The sequence below is a fragment of the Jaculus jaculus genome, chromosome 19 (assembly GCF_020740685.1).
Source record: "Jaculus jaculus isolate mJacJac1 chromosome 19, mJacJac1.mat.Y.cur, whole genome shotgun sequence".
NCBI classification, from domain to species: domain Eukaryota; kingdom Metazoa; phylum Chordata; class Mammalia; order Rodentia; family Dipodidae; genus Jaculus; species Jaculus jaculus.
Window position 1 is genome coordinate 34,112,881 of NC_059120.1, and position 24,965 is coordinate 34,137,845.

The window sequence follows — 24,965 nt, forward strand, 5'->3', positions numbered from 1 at the left end:
TAAAGAAATGTAATGGCTATCTACAAAAAAATTAGTTTTGATTGTATTACCCCCATACCTTATGTGTATGCACACATAAAATTATAAATTTTCAAACTTTACATTGAGCATTATTTTAAAAAGTAGTTTTCCACTGCTATAATTTTTATAAAGGACTTAAAGTTTCAAATAAAGAAAAGAAAATTAAGGTACTAGGATAGCTCTGCTGTGTCTTTAACAGCATTTGTACACAGAACAACTTGAGTTGGCATGCAAGCAACTTTTCTTGTTGTCACATACCTGAATTAGGGGCAAATCACACCCATTTTACAGAAAAATCCCCATACATACACTGCAATAAGCTCAGAACAATGTTAAAAGGACAAGTGAGTATGGCACACATAACCCTGTTTCTTTATAAATTAACTGGAATTCTTGATCAAGAAATAGACACAAGGAAATCCAGTTCTTAGGGCTTTGCTCTCTGGAAGAATACCTTTAGGTGATTTTTAAAAACTTTAGCGTCAGGTTGCTGAAGCGCTTGACAGAACTCCTGAATTATTGCTGGAGTCATCTGTAAAGAGGGCAGGTATTCTTGTTGGAGATACTGAACACATCCTGGACCCCGTCTGAGATGAATCGTTTTCAGTGTCTCGGCGCATTCAGAAAGTGCCAATACTGTTTGTGCTTCTGCCAGGTCAAAGGTTTGTTTTAAAGGTGCTGGGACAATGTGCTTATAAACAAAATCAGCAAATCCCACTGGTCCATCTTTACCTCCCCAGAGCTCCACGAGCTTTGAGAGGATGATGAAGCATGTTTTCTGGGCAAGGGGATCTAGGTACTCAACTGGTCCTTGGATGACAGTAACCAGCAATTGTTCTACGTTCTCTGCGCCTTGATTTCCGATAACTTCACTCATTCCACTGCCAGTGACGGTCTGTAGAAAGGCAAAATAGCTCCTCCACAACCTCTGCTTCGCTAATGCTGCAGACTGGTCATTGTCTTCTGCTGGCTGGAGCAGAACTTCAAGAATTGCATGAAGCAGGGGCATGAACATCTGTTGTAAAAATGGGGATACCTGAATCTTAAATTTGGCTGTAATCAGGTTGATTAGTGGAATGAATTCCTGGAGGTCTTTTGCTTCACAGTCTTTGAGCATGTGTTCTGAGGCAGATGGGATGAATGGAAGGACTTCTTCCTCAAGGCAAATAATCATTCGATGAAGGAATATGCAAACTCCACTTCTAAGAATATGTTTTTGTAAGGGACAACAGGGCCGGCAGGAACGTCTGCAAACAGTCCAGATAAACTTTGGAGCAGCCACACTGTTTCACAGACTGCTTGTCACTGAAAGCTTTGCTGGTTCAACTGGCAAATCCAATAACATGGTTGAGACAATCTGCAAGAGATGCTTGTCTTTCTTCATCTTGTGCCAGCATCAGTTTTTCCAACAGAATTCTAAACTTTTCCATTAGTGGAGTCAACAGATTCCTCATTAATCCATGCTTCCTTTCTGCTGGGTATTCACTATTAAGAATCAGCACTCCAGCTGTTTCATAAATAAATAGTTGATCATTGCTACTCAATAAGGACTGGTAACCATTCTCAGGTGGAGAAAGGGTTAATAAGTCTTGTATTCTATTCAAAATATCCTCAATGAAAGGATTCATTTGTTTATTGAGAGATTTGACAAATCTAGAAAATAAGTAGGCAGTTCTGCTCTGGACTTTAGCTCTAGAATGCCACAGACCCCTGTGATCCAGGAAGGCCATTAATACACACGGAATATGTTGAGGTTCAACTGTGAAAAACTTTTCATATATAACAACAGTTTCAAAGAACTCCAGTGTCACAGATGTATGCTGATAGGAACTAACGCCTGATGTTACCAAAGTTCGCATCATATCCTGCAAAGCACTAGCTTTTGAAACATTACCTGAGAAGTGAGCACCATGGGACACTGGAAGAACTTCTGCCAACATATGCAGCAATCTTATTGCTACTTCAACGTCCATAAACCGTGTAGTCTGCTAGTTCTGCAGTGTGGCACTAAAAACTCTGTGAACAGAAGCCAGCAGTAACTCTGGTGAAACTTGAGCCTGTCTGTCCAACAGTGACTTTAGTTGTTTTCTATATTCTACAAACATGGCTTCATCTTCACCCTCATTTTCAAAGTTATATTCTTCATTGTAAGTCAGTTTTTTCATGATGGCCAACATTATTGCCTCTACATTAGCTTTTTGCTGATCTGAGAGCACTGTAAACTGTTTCAAGATATGAAGATAATCATAACAAAACCCAATAATGGTAGAAGAAATGTCATCATCCTCATGAGCTAGCAGCTGTAACATAAGTGCCACTTTTGTCTTGAAAGCCTGGAGTGCCTCTTGAGCATTCTTGATATCTCCATTCTTAATTAATTCAGTCCAGCTAACGATCAGTGACTGTCCCATTCCATTTACCAGCTTAGAAAATCTTGCCAGGAAATCCACATCTTCTTCCTGGTCAATGCTGAAAAACCCAGCAGTCTGTAATACCAGACACAAGAATTCTACTAGCTTCATTTTATCAATAGGGTCCATTCCTTTATTTACAATTTCAAATAAACAGTCACATGCTTCCTCCCGTAGAACTTCTACTGACATATGAACTAGCAGCATATTAATAAACCTATCATTGGCTATAAAAGATAAATCTATCCAAAAGACATAAGCCCCAGCTACTTCAAGGCACTGACATGTCACTTCTGAATTTGTATACTGATAATTTTATAAGATTTGGTACCACGATTTGGTACCAGATTTGGAATGCACTGTTCCCTCATAGGATCTTTTATCAAAGTATTCCTACAGCCTCCTCTGATGTATGGACCACATCGCGATCCACCAACTTAGAATCAATGGCCATGAGGATTCAGAGGTACTCCCTTAGGGTTTAGTTCCACAACTGAGAGAATGTAAAAAAAAAAAAAAAAAAAAACAACTTAGGCCATTTAGTGAGATATTCTGTAAGAAAAAGCAAGGCAAAGACTTGGGCTGCTTTATTTCTTATAAAAGTCTTCTGTGGTTGGGGATTCAGCACCTGAGCTTGAAGCCACGATATCTGTGTCTCCTTAATTAGCTGTTGTTGAACAGAGGTTCGTTCTGAATGTTTGTATTTAACTTGATGTTCTAATACTTGAAAGCAGAAAAATTTTATGTGATCATCACTGTATGTTCTCTGTGCTAGAACTTCTGCACACACCTGCCAGGCATCTGGAGAAATCTTTACCTGCTCAAAATAAGCCAGGGCCCTTTGTCTGAAGTCTGAGTCAGCATTTGGATTTAGCCCCGAAAGAACCTGTTCATGGGCACAGAGCGTGAGGACCTGCCAGCGCCTGCAGCCTCATGCAGAGTCCGGACGGCCGCCCGCTGGCTGGGGCCTGGGCCTACAACTCCCAGCATGCAACATGCAAGTTTTAAGCTTTTTAATCTTTATTTTTATGGTGGATGTGTTTTGACTATTTAAGACTTTCTTATTCCAAGATTAGAAGAAATATTTTTGTTTTGTATTTTGATTTTTTAAACATTTCATAATACAGTGGCTTCATGTAAGGAGTAGGGAGGTGGGGCTGCAATGACCTTGGGCATGAGCACCACTTCTCTGCACTTAACAATCCTCTTTTCCAGCTGACTTGTTGTAGCTATTATTATATACCAAAATTCCATCTATATGGACACTTGTTTCTTGGTTCTCTATTTTTTTTAAGGTAGGGTTTTGCTCTAGCGGAGGTGGACCTGGAATTCACTATGTAGACTCAGGCTGGTCTTGAACTCATAATGATCCTCCTCCCTTTGCTTCCCAAGTGCTAGGATTAAAGGTCTGTAGCACCATGCCCAGCTGGGTTCTCTATTTTTATTTAGTATCCAACTTAACTATCTCAACAGCTGTATAAGTACTAATAAGTAGTAAGCAAGGGTCCAGATGTATCAACCTTTGGCATCTGCTTGATTAAATGTCCAAATCACTCTAATGAACTCCAAACCATTTGGAAGTGTGACTGAAATGGCATCAATCAACTTGGACATACATGACATTTTATGATACTGAATCTGTTTATTCCAGAATTAAGAAAGTTCATTTATTTTTTTCCTTTTTGAATATAATTATCAAAATGTCCTCACGAGTCTTAAATATCTTTTTATAAACATATTCTTAAATATTTCATTTTCATTGCTGTTACAAAGTATATCCTTTCTAAAATGCTTTTACTTCTTACTAGTACATAATCATATAAATCTTTTAATTTGCGTTTTAAACAAAACACTTCCCTAAATTCTATTACTACTTTTAATTCCTTTCTTTGGATTTTTCAGTGCAGATAAAGCTATTTTCTTGAGTACCAACTTTGTTTCCTTTTCTTTGTTGTTTGTTTCTCTTCTTCTGCTTCTCATTGCTTTTGCTTACCTTACCCTGTAGCTACAGTCATCAGTGTTGAATACATGCTGTGAACATGGATAATATGCTTTTAAAATATTTTTGTTTGTTTTATTTATTTATTTGAGAGCTACAGGCAGAGAGAGAAAGAGTTGGAGAGAGAGAGAGAGAGAATGGGCGTGTCAGGGCTTCCAGCCACTGCAAACGAATTCCAGACACGTGCACCCCCTTGTGCATCTGGCTAACGTCTGTCCTGGGGAATCGAGCCTCGAACCGGGGTCCTTAGGCTTCACAGGCACGCACTTAACCACTAAGGCATCTCTTCAACCCCATGGATAGTATTTTACACACACACACACACAGGGTGGGGGAGGCTCTGTTTACATTCATATTTTATCAGTTCAGGTTGAATATTTTTATATCAGTGCAGACACTGGCATTTGTACTCAGGACAACCCCATCCCATCTAACTGCCAGAGCCCAGCCCAGCCTGTCTGCAGGATTGAGGGCATCCAAAGGCTCCTTTCTCTCCCGACAGCTCAGCAATATCTCTAAGAATGCACTCTGTCCAGGATGGAAGCATTCTCATAAGATGGTGTCTGGAGTCCTAGTAGTCCTATTCCAGAATCAATAATTTCTTAAATAAAAATCACTTCAACCTGGTTATTTAGACTATTTTTGAGTAAAGAATTAGCTCAATAGAATTTTATGCTGTGCTTTTTCATAACAAGGCTAAGTGAATATGTGGCAACTGTACTGTTTTTCCATCTCCATTGAAATTCCTCTCAAATTACCAAACACATGTGGTGCCAACTCTTCTGTGGCCCTTATGTTACATCCTCCTTGTCAACAGTCTCACCACTGTCTACTTTAGAGTAATTCCTTAATTTCTCTCTGAATGTCCCTATCTTCTTCACAGGAAAGTATAGTCTTTCCCTTTCCTAGGCTTATCTTTCCACTTGTATTCTTACCCTTTGCCATATTCTCTACCCTCTGTGCTTTTAGTTATCCCTTTTCTGAGCTTTCTCTTTTCTACTACTTCCTTCCCCTAAGGTCACAGAATTCTCATGTGGTCTTAGTCCTGTAACCATCCAACTCTGACCTCCTTTTGCTTCTTTGACATAGTAGTGGCTTTAAGACTGGGTGACTTGACATTCCTTCTTGACTTCCTTAATCTTGTCCACATGTCTAGGAGTGGGAACTCACTTAGCTTTCCTTCACTTGAGCATCTGAGTGAAATTTTAACTTCTTTTTTTAAAAAGGAATTCTTTAATTTACTTGAGAAACAGAGTGACATACAGAGAGAGAGAGAGAGACAGAATATGAAATGAACATGGCAGGGCCTCCTGCTACCACAAACAAATTCCAGATGCATACGCCACCTTGTGCATCTGGCCTTATGTGAGTACTGGGAAATAGAACCTGGACATTAGGCTTTGCAAGCAAGTGCCTTTGACCACTGAGCCAGCTCTCCAGCCCCAAATTTTACCTTCTTCTAAGACCTAAGACTTAAGTCCCCAGTTGGGGACTGGGATTTTTTTTTTTAAGTTTTAAAAATTATTTTATATTTATTTATTTACTTGAGAGAGAGAATATGGAGCTTCAGGGCCTCCAGCTACTGCAAACAAACTCTAGACATGTACCACCATGTACATCTGCCTTATGTGGGTTCTGGGGAAATGAAACCTAGGTTCTTAAGATTCACAGGCAAGAATCCTTAACCACTAAGCCATCTCTCCAGCCCTTGTTTTGTGTTTTTTAAAAAATATATTTTATTTATTTATTTGAGAGAAAGAGGTAGAGAGAGAATGAGAGAGAGAGAGAGAGAGACAGGGAATGGGCATCTCAGGGCCTCCAGCCACTGCAAACAAACTCCAGATGTATGCTCCTCCTTGTGCATCTGGTTTGCGTGGGTCTTGGGGAATCTAACCAGGGTCTTTTGGCTTTGTAGGCAAACACCTTAACCACTAAGCAATCTTCTCCAGCCCCCTTGTTTTGTTTTTTAAAGACAATTACATTCAGGTACAACTGAGATTTTATCATTCATTGCTAATGGACTCTTGGGTTACTTCCACTTGCTGGAGAAAGTTTGACTAAGCACATGTTGTTTCACTCCTTAGTCTAGCCTGACCTTGTCTGTAAGACATGTCTAATCCAATAGACCCTTCATAAGAATTGATTGAAACGTTGTGTTAGTCTCTTACTGCCTACTTCTTATGCCATTTCTAAGCCACCTGGGTATGCCAATCCTCAGAAATCTTGAATTTTGCCATGAGACTGTATCTGTCTTCAGCATGATCATGCTGCTCTCAGGTAGCGTCTCTGCTGTCACTCTCTTCTTAACTCTTTCTCCTCCACACTGCTTCCCCTAAAGTCTAACAACAGCCCAGTACTGAGCAACACCTCTCTGACCAGGTCATTCTGAGTTCGTTGATCCCCATACCATTGAGAGCTGGAGGACTATGTGGGATGCTAAGAACAGGACTGAAATTTTCTTCTTGCCAGAGTGATGTATATCTTAGTACATTTCCTGTTAATTAGCTATGACTAGGAGTATTTTCATGTCCCTAGGCTGATCATCCTCATCTAGAGTCACTAGAATTCACTTGGGAGACACTGAAATTTCATGTTTTTAAAAGTAGTCACTTGATAGTCCAGGACTTCTGATTTTGAAAGAAATATAAATCCAGTTTAGCATCAAGTGTGAGTAGCATTTTTTTGCCACCAGGGGATACAGGCATGAGCTCATGCCTCAGAACCCTACTGGATGGTCACTCTTGCTGGACAGTGGGCCTAGGACTGTCACATGAGCATTCAAATAAGCAAACCTAGGTTTGATTTTTTGAGTTCTTTGCTTCCTTGTGGTTTATACATTCTACATGAATCTGAATTCTGTGACAATAGAAGCTTATGCAATGTCAAGCACAATGACACATTCTGTATTTCCCTGGTCTAAGTTTAAGTACCTAGTCCCTTTGAATTATGTAACAACTAATCAGCCAGTTGGCCTGATGTGAATTTATCCTTTGAGGCCCTGAGTGAGTGTGGAGGGAAAAGGGAAGGGCACACAGCCATGTTTGGAGGAGGAAGAGGAAAAAGAGAGAAGCACCCACGTCCCCTCTAGATGGATGAGCTCAACAGGAAGACTGAGGTTGCTACCACCATTTAGAGGCAAGAACAAGGTGAAACCTCACTATAAGACTTCTACAGGCTTTGGTTTAGGACCCCCCTCTAAAAAAGCTCAGGACTGATTTTATTGGGGCCAAGACCCACAACTCAACAGACCTGATATGCAAGTATGTAGTGAGGCTGTTTTGCCTACTACAGCAGCTGGCATGGATGCCACAGGCAAAGCAGGCTTGTTCTAAGGACATAGATGTTTTCTAAAGTAATGCCATCTTTATATTTTCAGTATTTGCCAACCACCCATCAACTTCCTTCCGAATTAACCGCTTGTTTGCACTGTGCTTCCTCATACAATGATCCATTAATAAACTGAGTCCAGGGCTGGAGAGACAGCTTAGCAATTAAGGTGCCTGTGAAGCCTAAGGACCCAGGTTATACTCCCCAGAACCCAGGTAAGTCAGATGCACAAGGTGATGCATGTGCACAAAATTACACATGTATACAAGATGGCACACACATCTGGAGTTCAATTGCAGTGGCTAAGGCCCTGGCATACCAATTCTCTTCTCTCTCTCTCAAAAAAAAAAAAAAAAAAAAACTGAGTCCAGCCCTTGTGTGCTATATTCTTGTGTCTTTATCTCTCTGGTCCTTATTTGGGAAGAATAGTAGTAGGAATCCAAGAAAAAGCAAAAGAAAATAAAAGGGAAAAAAAGCATGCAGATTAGCAGGCTGGTAAATGGGAATGAAGGAGGATAGGAGAAAGCTAGCTTCTTTTATGTAGTTTCAGTTAGAAATTGAGGCCCAAAGAAAACCAGGAGATACCATCCCACATGCTACTTCATCCTGGCAAAAGAGAACCTTTGGCAGAAATGGAATTTGTGTCTGATCAAGACTGAGGTACCGCGCACCCATGCTGTCCCTAGTGTAGCAAACTGGAGCTGAGCTCACTCAAGTGGCTGGACCTGGGATCTCTCTCCAAATCTACAAAACAATCAGAAGTTCCCTTGAATATAAAGGCGGCTGTCTTCTTTCTGTCACTAGCTCCCCCCACTTGCACCTCTCTCTGTTCTCTGCTCTGCAGCCTCTCTTTCCTGGGCCACAGGAACACTCGGGGGTCTGGCTTCCCCTCACCCACACTGGCGGGGTGGGAGGGACATAAAACTGTTCTTGGTCTGGGGTAACTTTTCTGCTTGCCTCTTCTTCTGTTTTAGTTTGGGGTAACTTCTCACTTTGATCACATGCATGATTTTCCCCTGCTGTCGAATCTACTCCTGTGTCTTTCCTTTATACCTAATCGACCTAATGGGCGCCCTCACTATCTCTAGTCCTGCTACCTGTGCAAGTTCTTTAAACCTGGGTTAACTGTGAGTGTAACTTTCCTCCTTATTCATTTCCTCTGACTCTCTCGATATCTGCCCTCTCATTTTTCCTTGAGCCTCACCATTTGCCCTCTTCCCTGCATGGAAGAAAGCATATACAGATACATTGATTCCTTCTAAGTCTCTCTACACAAGCGCCTACATTCTACTTTCCACATGTTTGTGGCTTTATTCTGATTTCTCCTTGAAGGCCTCAGTTTAAATCATCTCCACATGCGTGTGTCTGTATTCATCTTTCCTTAAAACAAAAAAACTCACTTTCTCTTAAATGAACCTTTTGAATTATACGGTATTTTCTACCTAAGTGTGTGTTTCTGACCTCCCATGTTTATGGCTGTGCTCTAGCCTTCCTTCCTAGATGCCAATCTCCCTTAAATAAATTCAAAATTTGTAATTTCTCCCTAAATAAGCTTAATAATTCATAACTTATCCCTTATTTTTTTAAATTATTTAATTTATTTATTTGAAAGAAAGAGAAAAAGGTAGAATGGGGATGGGCACTGCAGGACCTCTAGCCATTGCAGAGAACTCCAGATACATGCACCACCTTGTGCATCTGGTCCTACATGGGCACTGGGGAATCAAACCTGGATCCTTTGGCTTTGCCAGCAAGCGCCTTAACTGCTAAGCCATCTCTCCAGCACAGTTTATCCTTCTTGAGTCCGACTTTATTAATTCTTTATTAAAGGTAGAACAAAGCCCAAAACTTGGGGTTCATAAATTCTGGGGAGCCCCTCCTGAATCCCAAAATACTGCATCAGGAACATAGTAACATTTTCCCCAAGTTTAAATGCTGTCATAAAAACATAAGCACAATAAATAATTACAGATGTTCCAGACCTGGTTTTATAAACCAGGAATTAGAATAGGCCTAGGATCTTGATTTAAGGTCTTGTTCTGGTTGGGAGAGGTGTAGAATTACAGATAAAAGTGTGCACCTGTTCTGTGTTGCCTCCTTGCATAGGCTTTCTCCTAGCCATTTTATACTTCCTCAAAAGTGATTTATCTTTCAGACTTACTTATTCCTGAGATCCAGACAAGTCAGTAGAGGTTTTATTAGAATTTGCTCAAATATAATTGAGAACATTTTCTATGTCTTATTAACCCATACTGAAATGAGAATTTGGGGGTTCCTTATCAATATATCAATAGTTTGGGGTATCCCTAGATTCTTGTCTTATGAATTCAAAGAATTGAAATTCACAGACCAATGGGTAAAGTTTGGAGAGACTTTATTAGGTTAAGAGAAGGAAAGATCTGGGCCAGTTGGTGCACACCTTTAATCCCAGCACTCAGGAGGAAGATGAAGGAGGATTGCCATGAGTTTGAGGACAGTTTGAGACTATATAGTGAATTCTAAGTCTGACAGGGTTACAGTGAGACCCTACCTTGAAAAATAAAAAATAAAAAAAAAAAAAAGAGGGAGAAGGAAAGAGAAGAAAGTCCAGTGCTCCTGCCCATTAAAAGGTGGGAGGTGGTAAAGCCTGCCTGTGACCCAAATTTGGGTTCTTAATAGAGTCTGAATGGGGGCTGAGCTAACAAGCCTCAATGCCAGGATCAGATTTAAATGTTCCAAGAATCTGAATTCTAGGAGGGGAATTCCTTCGCAGAGAGGACCTCAAAGCATTTATGGAAAAACAGATCTAGGGAACTCCTTTATGCAAGAGATAAGGAGAAGTCCACCCTTCTCTGATCTCTAGCAAATTGGGGACTGCAGGCCCAAGCACATTCTTGCTTTTTACTTCTGGGGACCCAATCACACTAAACTGCCTCAATATGAAAAAAAAATAAAAGTCATTCATTGCATGTACCAAAAACATATTTATGTTCTAGGCCTAATTATCGTCAAAATGACTTATAACACTGTTCTTATTTTTGCTAAAGTAGTTTATATTGAGTTTCTGTCAATTAGAACCAGTCCTCATGGATTATAATTATTTAAATTTTCAGATGACTCAACCTGCAGGCTGCCAGTGATGGAGTCCATGGGTGATGTTACTTTGTTTTTGCCTCTGCAGAAATTGGAACTTTTATCTAAGTATTTCAAGAGAAAAACAACTATTTAAAATTAAAATTAATGTTTTGAGTAATTAGCCTCCAAATGCTAATTGATTCATCATGTTAGGAGGCATGCCATTTATATGGTAGTATTTAAAAGTACAATTAGTTAATTGCCTAAGCACGCAATTGCTACTATTTTGTCCTGATAGTTTCATGTTGTCCCCAACTAGTTTCATTAGGATGTTTTAGGATATTTTCTACATCTTTATCTTGGCCACATTGTAGGAGAAGATAATTACTATCCTACACATCAAAGATTTAGTTTTACTTGCACAAAAGAACATGGCCTTTTAAGGTTATGGGTTCCATATTTTCTCCCTATCAGAACCACTTGGAGGGCTCAGTAAGCCATACTGGGTTCTGCCTTTAGCAGGCCTGGGCTGGGAGTCCCAGAATTTACATTTTTCAGAAGTCTTATAGATATTTCTAGTATGGGGATCACTCTACTATTACAGGCTAGCCACACTACAAGTAGACCTCCTTAAACACAGTTTACCACTTCTCTCTCAGCTCTTCATAAACACCTTGTTGGAAGAGGTACTTTACAAATAGCATAGTCAATCATTTACTCAAAATTATTTAGTATGCTCAGAATCCTAAACTCAAATGCTTGAGGGGCCAGGAAGATAACCCAAAGTAGTTCAGGCTAGGAGGCGAGGAGCTAGAAAAAGGAAATGTGTATGCCCATGTGCATACACTGTATAAATGGAGGGTGTATCCCAGCTGAACAGATGTTCTGTAGTCAGGTGCTTGAGATCACAGACCTTAGAGCATGGTTCATCACTTACTAGCAATGTTAGGCTAGGCAAGTTTCTCACTGTTCTCATGCCTTGTTTTCCTTTTCCGTACGATCTGGATTATAAAACATACTTTGTAGGATTTGCTTGAGGATTAACACCAGTACATAATTTAGAAGATAAAGTAATTAGTACTAAGATAACAGTAAAGCTTTCATAGTATTGACTACATGCAGTCACTAGTCAGCATTAGACCAATACTATTGTGCATATTAATTTGTTTAGACTTTGTACACTCTATGGCATAGGTACAATTATTGGCCACATTTAATCAATGAATAAATTGAGGCATAAAACAGTTATATAAAAATCCCAAATTCAGGGGCTGGAGAGATTGCTTAGTGGTTAAGGCACTTATCTGCAAAGCCAAAGGACTGAGGTTTGATTCCCCACTACCCACGTAAAGCCAGATGCACAAAGTTGCACATGTGTCTGGAGTTCATTTGCACTGGCTGGAGGCCCTGGCATGCCCATTCATATTCTCTTTCTCTGTCTCTTTGAAAACAATAAATAAAAATATTTTTTCAGGCAAACCCAACAGACTGGCCTTTTTGTTGTTGTTTTTGGTTTTTCAGGGTAGGGTTTCACTCTATCTCAGGCTGACCTGGAATTCACTATGTAGTCTCAGGGTGGACTTGAACTCATGGTGATCCTTCTACCTCTACATCCCAAGTGCTGGAATCAAAGGCATGTGTCATCACACCCAGCCAGACTGGCCTTTTATATGAGAATGAGAGAGAGAGAGACTTGGCACTCCAGGGCCTCTAGCCACTGTAATCAAACTCTAGATGTGTGCCCCACCTTGTGCATATGTGTGACCTTGTACATGAATCACCTTGTGTGGCTGGCTTTCTTGGATCTGAGAAGTTGAACATGGGCTTCTCAGGCAAGTGCCTTGAAGTGCTGAGCATCTTCCTAGCCCAATAATAAAAATATTTTTTTAAAAAAACTTTTAAAATGCTCACTTTGGCAGCACATATACTAAAATTGGAGTGTTACAGAGAAGATTAGAATGGCCCCTGAGCAAAGATAACACACAAATTTGTGAAGCTTTCCATATTTTAAAAAAGAAAAAGCTTTAAAAATTTTTTTAAATATTTTATTTATTTGAGAAAGAGAGAGAGAGAGGAAGAGGCAGATGAGAGAATAGGCATTCCAGGGCCTCCAGCCACTGCAAATGAACTCCAGATGCATGTGCCCCTTAGTACATCTGGCTTATGTGGGTCCTGGGGAACTGAATGGGGGTCCTTAGGCTTCACAGGGCAAATGCCTTAACCGCTAAACCATTTCCTCAGCTTTTTTTTTTTTAAAGCCCAAATTTAGGGGCTGGAGAGATGGCTGGGTGCTTGAAGGTGCTTTCTTGCAAAGCCTGATGGCCTGGGTTCAGTTCCCCAGTACCCACCTAGAGCCAGATGAAGGCTGGCATATGTGTCTGGAGTTCATTTGCAGTAGGAGAAGGCCCTGCATGCCCATCCTCATCCTCATTCTCTTTCATAAAATAAATAAAATTTAAAAATTAACCCAAGTTCAGAAACTAGTAGAGATGATGACAAACCCAGAGGGCTTGTTCCAGAGTCCTGCTTACTCTCAACAGAGACTGTTTATTGGAGCACAGTGAGGGGCTACAACCTTCCCACGGGATGGTGGCTGAAGCACTGAGCCAGTCTGGGTTCAAGTTTATTAGGATGATCCTAAGAAAAACAGACTGGACCAGGAACAGGTCCAAGGAGAGTAGATAAAGAACTGTAGTTATTTGTGATTTTGTTCAGAATAAGTTGTTTTAGCAAGGTTGTCTAGGAGGGATATCTTGGATTTTTTTTAAAGCTTTTTGAAATAAGGGAAGTTTATCAATTATGGGATTTGACAGGCTTGTTTGGAACTGAATGTCTAATATTTTTAAAAGGCCTATTAGTCTTAGGGACAGTCATTAAGCCTTTAGTCTGGACTCTGGAAGGATGAAAAAGCTTGGAGAAAATTGGGAATGAATGGGGAATTGTAGGGGTGGGTTGTGTGGGAAGAACCCAGGAGGACAACAGAATTTTGTATTATTTTTTGTTGGGAGGGACAGTAGATCTTTTAGGGGTGTCTCATGCAGTCCTATGGAGGTTGGATGTTCAGGGGCTGATATCCAGAGACCATGAAGAATTTAGTGACTTGTTGTGAGGTAAAGGCATGTATTTTTTTCTTGCAGGAATTGAGTGAGACATCTGACTATGTAAGGACCAAAGGAGAGGGTGAGAATTATCATAATCAAGGGAATAAAGTACATGTCAGAGGCAGGATAGGTTTAACTTGAAGGGAGTAGAACTGGGAGATTTTTCAACTTACAGTAACAGATATTTTTAGTTGGGTACAGAGAGATATCAGCTTACATGTAGAGAAATAATATTATTGGCTATTAAAAGCTAATGTTGCCAAAATATTATTGGCTCTGGACTGGCAACATTTTTTTTTTTTTTTTTTTTTTTTACAATTGATGTAGTCCATCTTTGAAGGTGTGGCTTCTGGGAGTTTTAGTTTTCAGTTATTTCTTTTTTTTTTTAATTTTTATTAACATTTTCCATGATTATAAAATATATCCCATGGTAATTACCTCCCTCCCCACACCCACACTTTCCCATTTGAAATTCCATTCTCCATCATATTACCTCCCCATTACAATCATTGTAATTACATATATACAATATCAACCTATTAAGTATCCTCCTCCCTTCCTTTCTCCACCCTTTATGTCTCCTTTTAAACTTACTGGCCTCTGCTACTAAGTATTTTCATTCTCACGCAGAAGCCCAGTCATCTGTAGCTAGGATCCACATATGAGAGAGAACATGTGGCGCTTGGCTTTCTGGGCCTGGGTTACCTGACTTAGTATAATACTTTCCATTTTTCTGCAAATTTCATAACTTCATTTTTCTTTACTGCTGAGTAGAACTCCATTGTATAAATGTACCACATCTTCATTACCCACTCATCAATTGAGGGACAACTAGGCTGGTTCCATTTCTCAGCTATTATAAATTGAGCAGCAATAAACATGGTTGAGCATGTACTTCTAAGGAAATGAGATGAGTCCTTTGGATATATGCCTAGGAGCGCTATAGCTGGGTCATATGGTAGATCAATCTCTAGCTGCTTTAGGAACCTCCACACTGTTTTCCACAATGGCTGGACCAGATTGCATTCCCACCAGCAGTGCAGAAGGATTCCTTTTTTTCCACATCCCCGCCAACATTTATGATCATTTGTTTTCATGATGGTGGCCAATCTGACAGGAGTGAGATGGAATCTCAATGTAGTTTAAATCTGCATTTCCCTGATGACTAGTGACGTAGAACATTTTTTTAGATGCTTATATGCCATTCGTATTTCTTCCTTTGAGAACTCTCTATTTAGCTCCATAGCCCATTGTTTGATTGGCTTGTTTGATTCCTTATTATTTAACTTTTTGAGTTCTTTGTATATCCTAGATATTAATCCTCTATCAGATATATAGCTGGCGAAGATTCTGTAGGTTGCCTCTTTGCTTTTTTCACTGTGTCCTTTGCGGTGCAAAATCTTTGTAATTTCATTAGGTCCCAGTGGTTAATCTGTGGTTTTATTGCCTGAGCAATTGGGGGTTGTATTCAGAAAGTCTTTGCCAAGATCAATATGTTGAAGGGTTTCCCCTACTTTTTCCTCTAGCAGTTTCAAAGTTTCCGGTCTGATGTTAAGGTCTTTAATCCATTTGGACTTAATTCTTGTGCATGGCGAGAGAGAAGAATCTATTTTCATCCTTCTGCAGATATTTATCCAGTTTTCAAAACACCATTTGCTGAAGAGGCTGTCTCTTCTCCAATGAGTATTTTTGGCATTTTTATCGAATATCAGGTGGCTATAGCTACTTGAGCTTACATCTGGGTCCTCTATTCTGTTCCACTGATCTACATGTCTGTTTTTGTGCCAGTACCATGCTGTTTTTGTTACTATGGCTCTGTAGTATAGGTTAAAATCAGGTATGGTGATACCACCAGCCTCTTTTTTGTTGCTCAGTATTAATTTAGATATTCGAGGTTTTTTGTGATTCCAAATGAATTTTTGGATTGTTTTTTCTATTTCCATGAAGAAAGCCTTTGGAATTTTGATAGGGATTGCATTAAATGTGTAGATTGCTTTAGGTAAGATTGCCATTTTCACGATATTGATTCTTCCAATCCAGGAACAAGGGATGTTTCTCCACTTTCTAGTGTCTTCTGCAATTTCTCGCTTGAGTGTTTTAAAGTTCTCATTGTATAGATTCTTTACTTCCTTGGTTAGGTTTATTCCAAGGTATTTTTTTTTTTTTTGATACAATTGTGAATGGGAGTGATTCTCTGATTTCATCCTCTGTGTGTTTGTTGTTAGCATATATGAAGGCTACTGATTTCTGTGTATTTATTTTGTATCCTGCTACATTGCTGTAGGTTTTGATCAGCTCTAACAGCTTGCTAGTAGAGTCTTTAGGGTCCTTTATGTATAGAATCATGTTATCTGCAAATAATGATAACTTGATTTCTTCCTTTCCAATTTGTATCCCTTTTATGTGTGTCTCTTGCCTTATTGCTATGGCTAAGACTTCCAAAATTATATTAAATAAAAGTGGGGACAGTGGACACCCTTGTCTTGTTCCTGATTTTAGTGGAAAAGCTTCCAGTTTTTCCCCATTTAGTAATATGTTGGCTGTAGGCTTGTCATAAATAGCCTTTATTATATTGAGATATGTTCCTTCTATTCCCAGTCTCTGTAGGACTTTTATCATGAAGGGATGTTGGATTTTGTCAAATGCTTTCTCTGCATCTAATAAGATGATCATGTGATTTTTGTCCTTCAACCCGTTTATGTAATGTATTACATTTATAGATTTGCGTATGTTGAACCATCCCTGCATCTCTGGGATAAAGCCTACTTGGTCAGGGTGAATGATCTTTTTGATATACTCTTGTATTCTGTTTGCCAATATTTTGTTGAGAATTTTTGCATCTATGTTCATGAGGGAGATTGGTCTGTAATTTTCTTTTTTTGTTCTATCTTTAGCTGGGTTTGGTATCAGGGTGATGCTGGCTTCATAGAAGGAGTTTGGTAGAATTCCTTCTTTTTCTATTTCCTGGAAAAGCTTAAGAAGCAATGGTGTTAGCTCTTCCTTAAAAGTCTGGTAAAATTCAGCAGTGAATCCATCCAGGCCTGGGCTTTTTTTAGTTGGGAGATTATTGATAACTGCTCGGATCTCCATGTTTGTTATAGGTCTATTTAAGTGATTAATCTCATTTTGATTTAATTGAGGTAGGTCATATAGATCAAGGAAATCATCCATTTCTTTCAGATTTTCATACTTTGTGGAGTATATGCTTTTATAGTATGTCCCTATGATTTTTTGAATTTCTCTGGAATCTGTTGTGATGTTACCTTGTTCATCTCTGATTTTATTAATTTGTGTCTCTTCTCTTTCTTTTGGTCAGATTTGCTAAGGGTTTATCAATCTTGTTTATCCTTTCAAAGAACCAACTCTTTGTTTCATTAATTCTTTGGATTGTTCTTTTTGTTTCTATTTCATTAATTTCTGCCCTAATCTTTATTATTTCTTCCTGTCTACTAATTTTTGGTTTGCCTTGTTCTTCTTTTTCCAAGGCTTTAAGGCGAAGCATTAGGTCGTTTACTTGCGACCTTTCTAATTTCTTAATATAGGCACTTAAGGCTATAACTTTACCTCTTAGACCTGCCTTCATTGTGTCCCAGAGATTTTGATGTTGTGTTCTCATTATCATTTGACTCTATAAATTTTTTGATTTCCTTTTTGATTTCTTCATTGACCCACTCATCATTTAGTAGTGTATTGTTTAGTTTCCATGATTTTGTGTATGCTCTATAGCCTTTCTTGCTACTGATTTGTAGTTTAATTCCATTGTGGTCAAATAGAATGCAAGGAATTATTTCAATTTTCCTGAATTTGTTAAGATTTGCTTTGTGTTCTAATATATGTTCTATTTTAGAGAATATTCCATGTGCTGCTGAAAAGAATGTATATTCTGCAGCCTTTGGATGAAATGTCCTGTATATATCTGTTAGGTCCATTCCTTCAATGACCTCATTTAGTCCAGATGCCTCTCTGTTTATTCTTTCCCTGGATGTCCTGTCAATTGATGAGAGTGGGGTGTTAAAGTCACCCACCACCACTGTGTTTGGTGTTATCTGTGGCCTTAGTTCCAATAGTGTTTGTTTGACGAATTTGGGAGCCCCCATGTTAGGTGCATATATGTTTAGGATTGTAATGTCCTCCTGTTGGAGTGTGCCCTTAATCAATATAAAGTGACCTTCCTTATCTTTCTTGACTAACGTCGGACTAAAGTCTACCCTGTCTGATATTAGGATAGCAACCCCTGCTTGTTTTCTAGGTCCATTTGCTTAAAACACCATCTTCCAACCTTTCACCCTAAGATAATGTCTATCCTTTGTAGAAAGGTGAGTTTCTTGGAGACAACAAATTGTAGGATCCTGCTTTTTAACCCAGTCTGCAAATCTATGTCTTTTCGTTGGGGCATTGAGACTGTTGATAGTAAGAGATATTATTGAAAGGTGTGTATTTATGTTTGCCATTTTTGTGTGTGTGTGTGTGTGTGTGTTACTGGTTCTACCTGTGCTCTCTTCTGTTAACTGGTATTTGAGTATAGCTTGTTTTTTCTAGGTTCCTTATATGTGTGCTTTTCCTTTTGTTCAGCATGGAGGATTCTATCAAGTATTTTCTGTAGATCTGGTTTTGTCTTCAAATACTCCTTTAACCTGCTTTTGTCATGGAATGTCTTTATTTCTCCATCTATTTGAATGGATAAGTTTGCAGGATAAAGTAACCTTGGTTGACAGTTGTTATCTTTCAGAACTTGGAATATATCACTCCAAGCCCTTCTGGCTTTAAAAGTTTGTGTTGAATAATCTGCTGTAATCCTGATGGGCTTGCTTTTGTAGGTAACTTGATTTTTCTCTCTAACTGCTTTCAATATTTTTTCTTTGGTGTGTGTGTTTGGAAGTTTGATTATAATATGGCGAGGAGAGGTTCTTTCTGGGTTTTGTCTGGCTGGGGTTCTAAAGGCTTCCTGTATCTGCATTGGCACCTCTTTCCCAATTTGGGGGAAATTTTCCTCTATGATTTTGTTGAAGATGCCTACTATGCCTCTGGAGTGGAGTTCTTCTCCTTTTACTATGCCCTGAATTCTTATATTGGATCTTTTCATGGTGTCCCGAATATCTTGAAATTCCCACTCATACTTTTCTATAAGTTTGTCTTTCTCTTTGTTTGACTGCATTAGGTCTGCCACCTGATCTTCTAGCTTAGATATTCTGTCCTCTCCCTCATCCATCCTACTGGTGAGATTTTCTACAGAGTTTTTTATTTCATTAACTGTGTTCTTCATTGCTAGTAATTCTGACTGGTTTTTCTTTATTATTTCTATTTCCCTATTTATGTCTTGTATTGCCTTCTTTATTTCATTAAATTTGTGTCCTGCCTCTTCTTTGATTCCTTTGATTTCCTCTTTGATTTCCTCTTTGATTTCTTCTTTGATTGTTTTCATGTGTTCTTTGATGTCTTTGAACATATTTATAATTATTCTTTTGAACTCTTTCTCAGGCATTTCCTCTAGCTCTTTCTCACTGGAGGACATTTCTGATGCATTAATACTTTTAGGTGGATTCATATCGTCTTGCTTTTTAGTGTTTCTTGTTTTATAATGTATATATTTTTGCATCTTGGATTAAGTTAATGCTTGGATTTTCTAGCTAGCTGTGTATTCTTAGCTGTATCAATTGATTTGATGTAATATATTTTCAGGGTAGGACCTTAAGGTATTAGGTGTGGCTCTTAAGACTCTCAGAGTATCTACAAAGATGTTCTTAGGGGTTGAGTTTCCCTGCTATAGGAGTATTCAAGCAGGCTGAGTGGAATAAAATACAGGTAGATTCTAAAATTAACTAAACACTGTACACATTCAATCAAAAACAGCCCTGAGTATGTATGCAAGAGTAGTTATTATAATGACCAGATCTTCTATCAACAAGGAGGTTTAGATTTCTGGTCTGTTGAGGGATCCAAGTCAGCTTGTGACCAAGTGAGACCCTTCCCTGGTGCAATCCCAGTTACCTTGGGTGATTTTGGTCTCAGTCAAGTTGCTGCCTGGGTCGTCAGGCTGCTGTTCTGATTTCTGGAGCTGGGCACTTGTTTTTCCTATGGGGCAAACCGAGCCGCTGCTGCTGCCTCTGCTGCTGCCGTAGCTGCCACCACCGGAGCCACCACCGCTGCTGAAGCTGCTGCTGCCGTGTCCACCACCGCTGCTCCCCCCGAAGCTGCTGCTGCCGGATCTGCCGCCGCTGCTGCTCCTGGGTCCGCTGCTGCTGGGGCCACTGGTACCGGTGCTGGAGCCGCTGAAGTTGCTGCCGAACTCTGCTCCTGCTTGGGTCCCGCTATCAGCCCAAGTTGGCGTGGCCGGGTCCCGGGCCGCTGCTGTGTTCGCTGGAGCTGGGTTCAGGCGGTGGGGGAGGGGAGGGATCCGCGGCTGCTCTGGTTCTCTCGCTGCTCCATGTGTTCTTCTACCTCGCGGTCTGCTCCTCCGCTGCTCGCTGCCGCTCTCCCCTCACGTTTCCTGAGTTGCGGAGATGCGGTGTGAGGGGAAAATCCCACACCTGGCTTTTCCTGCGGCTCAAGCCGAGTGTGGCGGTTTTCTGCTGCGCCGCGGCTGCTGCAGTTGGCTGAGCTGCCGGAGCCACTTTTCCCGCCTGTGCAGGCTCTGGATGCTCTATAACTCTTCTACTTCTCCGCTGCTACCTCAATTTCCTATACACCTCAGTTTTTAGTAAAAGTGTGTATTTTGCTGAGTTTTTTTGGTCTTTTTCCCCCCTAGGCTGCTTTGGCATGGTACCTACGCCGCCATCTTAACCTGAAGTCCCAGTTATTTCTTTGTCAAACTTTATTTTGTAGTTTGTGTACATACTTGGCTGTTATCTCACATGGATCTTATGAACAGGCAAGGAGGCAGCTCTTTAGGACAGTGATAGTTATCAGAGTTATTAGGAAATCTTTTTTAGATCATGTTAATTTATTAGCCATTATGATCTGGTTATTATTTATGTATGATATTTTTGGTATGTGACATGACATTTATAGGTGATATGAATATTATATTTAAGGCTGAAAAATAATAAAATAGGTGATAGGTAAGGAAGAAGGAATTGTTAATTTGGATAGGAAGTTAATTGGAACATGTTAGTTTTGAAAATAATATTTTTTTGTTTATTTATTTATTTGAGAGTGACAGAGAGAGAGAAAGAGACAGAGAGAGAGAGAGATTGAGAACGGGCATGCCAGGGCTTCCAGCCACTGTAAACGAACTCCAGATGCATGCGCCCCCTTGTGCATCTGGCTAACGTGGGTCCTGGGGAACCGAGCCTCAAACCTTAGGCTTCACAGGCAAGCGCTTAACTGCTAAGCCATCTCTCCAGCCCTGAAAATAATATTTTTATCAACAAATCTAAACCAATCAATTTAATTTAGAAATTTTCAGGGAAAAGAAAATAAGACAGTATAAAGTTTTGGCAATTGTATTTGTTAACATCTTTGATTAGTTTAGATGCCTGTGTGGGTGCCACTTACCAAGGAAGGTTGGAAGCAGGGCTATAGAGTTTGAAATCATTTATTTTAGATGAAATCCATTGTTTGAGCATGGGACTACATCTTGTGGGAGAGAATATGTCTTAGGAGTTAATTTAGCAATGAATTTGAATTACCAGAAATGAAATAGTTATTTAATTATTTGATGGTACATAAAAGAGCAGAATTTGGCCAATGTTGAACTAAAACAGATGAGACCTAATACAACATTTTATAAATCTGTTGTTAAAGAGAAAACACTGTTGAATAATTAGCATTTTTAGTTTAAAGAAAGTAGGAGTTATTCTTAAAATATTAATGTTTTTAGTATGAGACCTTTATGTTGGGAAATTAAACACTAATAAGTGGACCTTTATCTTAAAATTTAGTTTTTCCAATATCTAGAACATTTTCCTTGATCTGTCTCTCTGCCAGTTTACAGTTTTTGGAAACCAGCAGAGACTATGGTGAGAAGCTGTAATTAAGAGTATGTAGATTGTCTGATATCTTGTCACTTCTTAGTTTTGTCCGAAGACCATCTTTAAAAAAAAAAAAAGAAAAAGAAAAGGATATATATATATACAGACAACCACCCTGTGGGCCTGGTGCAGCTGCATGCACTCTGCGTGCTCTACTGGAAACTGGTTGCTGACAAATAGGAGAGTGATCCAGAACTGGAGACAATCTGGAGAGAGCGGTACTACTCTTACATGGACATCATCACCATCTGTAAAGATAGACTACCCAGTTGCAAAGGAAAGGTCAAGATGTTCTTTGAAGAACACCACATCTTGATGAGGAGGGTAGTGGGCATTTTGACGTCAGGGATAAGGAGGACAGGTGGATTCGGGTTCACACGGAGAAGGGATACATGATCACACTTCCTGCTGGCATCTATCACCATTTCACATTGGATGAGAAGAACTTATGTGAAGGCCATGAGGCTGTTTGTGGGAGAACCAGTGGATAGCATACCAGCCAGCTGACCATGTCTACGCCTGGGAACAACAGTACAAGAAGTTTTTGTCGCAGATGGCGTAGTGGTACCTCTTGAGCAGTGATTGTGCCTTATGAGACCTCTACTATGATTATCATTCTGGTCAGCAGAGCATAAGTTTGTGGGAACAGGAAGCAAAAATGGGTTACTTGGGGTAATGGTAAGTGGGACCATTCCCATTTTCACCCCTTGATTCCTGTACCTATGAATCTGGGCTATAGGAGAAACAGTGCCATATATAGGACGCTGATTCAGAGCATATACAGCCTGCTGGAGGACACTCCCCCAGCCCTCCAAGCTATTGCCACCTAGTTGGTGCTGTAGCTGTTTCTTCAAAAGGCCATTCCACCATTCTATCAAGCCAGCTGCTTCAGGGTGGTAGTAAGGCCAGTGATCATGATCAAGAGCCTACTGCCATACTTCCTTGGCTGTGAAATGAGTTCCTTGGTCATAAGCAATGCTGTGTGGAATGCCATGACACTGGATAAGGCATTTTGTAAGCCCATGGATGGTAGTTTTGGCAGAAGCACTATGTGCAGGAAAGGAATAAGTATCTATTCCAGGAGGGACAAAATGCTGACCTTTTCATGATGGAAGTGATCCAATGTACTCAACCTGCCAACAAGTTGCTGGCTGGTCACCCTGAGGAATGCTACCATATCAGAGGCTCAGAGTTGTTCACTGCTGCTGGCAGATTTGGCACAAAGCAGCAGCTGTAACAAGGTCAGCCTTAGTTAGTGGAAGTCCATGTTGTTGAACCCATGCATAACCTGCATTCCTGACACCATGGCCACTTTGTTCATGGGCAGTGACAGGGGTGGCTGAGTAAAGAAGATGACCACTATCCACAGAACAGACCAGCTTATCTACTTGATTATTAAAGTCATCCTCTGACGAAGTCATCTTCTGATGAGCATTAACATGGGACATAAGTATCTTTATATCCTTTGCCTATTCAGAGAGTTCTATCAACATACAACTTCCCCAAATGTTCTCCTCATTAATTTTCCAACTGTGTTCCTTCCAATTCCTGTACCATCCAGCCAAACCATTGGCCACAGCCCATGAATCAGTGTATAACTGCACATCTAACAATTTTTCTTTCCAAGCAAAATGCACAGCCATGTTCACTGCCAGAAATTCTGCCCATTGTGAAGACTTAGCTTCACCACAGTTCTTAAGAGAGGCTGTAATGCTGCAGCTGTCCACTTCTGGGAGGCACCCACATAACCTACTGTACCATCTGAAAACCATGCCCTTGTCCTATCCTCCTCACTCAATTGATCATAGGGCACACCCCATGATGCCATGGGTACATGCTTGGGGACAGAAGGCATTGTAAAAGGAATAGAAACCACAGGCATTTGGGCAACTTCCTCATGTAACTTACTCATACCTTCAGGGCCTGCTCAGTCATGTGTATACCACTTCCATTTGATGATGTGCACACCCAACTTTATGGCCTAGTGGGTCAGATAACACCAAGCTCATAATGGGCAGCTCAGGTTGCATGGTAACTTGATGGCCCATTGTCAAATGTTCAGTTTCCACTAAGGCCCAATAGCAGGCCAGGAGCTGTCTCTCAAAGGGAGAATAATTGTCTGCAGATGATAGCAGGGCCTTGATCCAAAAACCCAAGAGCCTCCACTGTGACTCACCTATGGGGGCCTGCCAAAGGCTCCAAATGGCATTCCTATCTGCCACCAACACCTCAAGTACCATTGGATCTGCTGGATAATATGGCTCATAGGCCATAGCAGCCTGGCCCCATTGAAGAGCTTCTCTTGTTCTGGGCCTCACTGAAAACTAGTAGCTTTCTGAGTTACTTGGTATATGTGACAGAGTAACACACCCAGGTGAGGAATGTGCTGTCTCCAAAATCCAAATAGGCCCACTAGTAATTGTGCTTCTTTCTTAGTGGTAGGAGGGTCCAGATGCAACAACTTATCTTTCACCTTAGAAGGAATATCCCTGCATGCCCCATACCACTGTACTCCTAGAAATTTCACCAAGGTGGAAGTTCCTTGAATTTTGGATGGATTTATTTCCCATTCCCTGATGCATAAATGCTGCACCAGCAACTCCAGAGTGGTTACCACCTCCTGCTCATTTGATCCAATCAGCATAATGTCATCAATATAATGGACCAACATGACATCTTATGAAAGGGACAGGTGATCAAGATCCCTGTGAACTAAGTTATGACACAGGGATGGAGAGTTAATATAACTTTGAGGTAAAACAGTAAATGTGTACTGCTGACCTTGCCAGCTGAAGGCAACTTGCTTCTGGTGGTCCTTATGGACTGGTATAGGGAAGAAAGCATTCGCAAGATCAATAGCCACAAACCAGGCACCAGGAGATGAATTAAACTGCTCAAGTAAAGAAACCACATCTGGTACAGCAGCTTCAGTTGGAGTCACCACCTGATTAAGTTTCTGATAATCCACTGTCGTCTCTGGGGCCTGTCTTTCTTCTGAACAGGCCAAATAGGAGAGTGAAAGGGAGATGCGGTGGGAACCACCACCCCTGAATCCTTCAAGTCCTTTATAGTGGCATTAATT

The 24,965-nt window shown here is 40.2% G+C and overlaps 1 non-coding gene and 2 pseudogenes across 1 annotated transcript; 2 read left to right on the top strand and 1 right to left on the bottom strand.

Annotated features, from left to right (window-relative positions):
* Positions 1 to 436: 436 nt before the first annotated feature.
* Positions 437 to 8,433, bottom strand: LOC101608740 (annotated as a pseudogene).
* A 390-nt stretch (positions 8,434 to 8,823) lies between these two features.
* LOC101609034 lies at positions 8,824 to 22,445 on the top strand (annotated as a pseudogene).
* Positions 12,716 to 12,822, top strand: LOC123456112. Its single transcript, XR_006634333.1, has one exon. It is a non-coding gene; the product is annotated as a U6 spliceosomal RNA (small nuclear RNA).
* Positions 22,446 to 24,965: the final 2,520 nt, after the last annotated feature.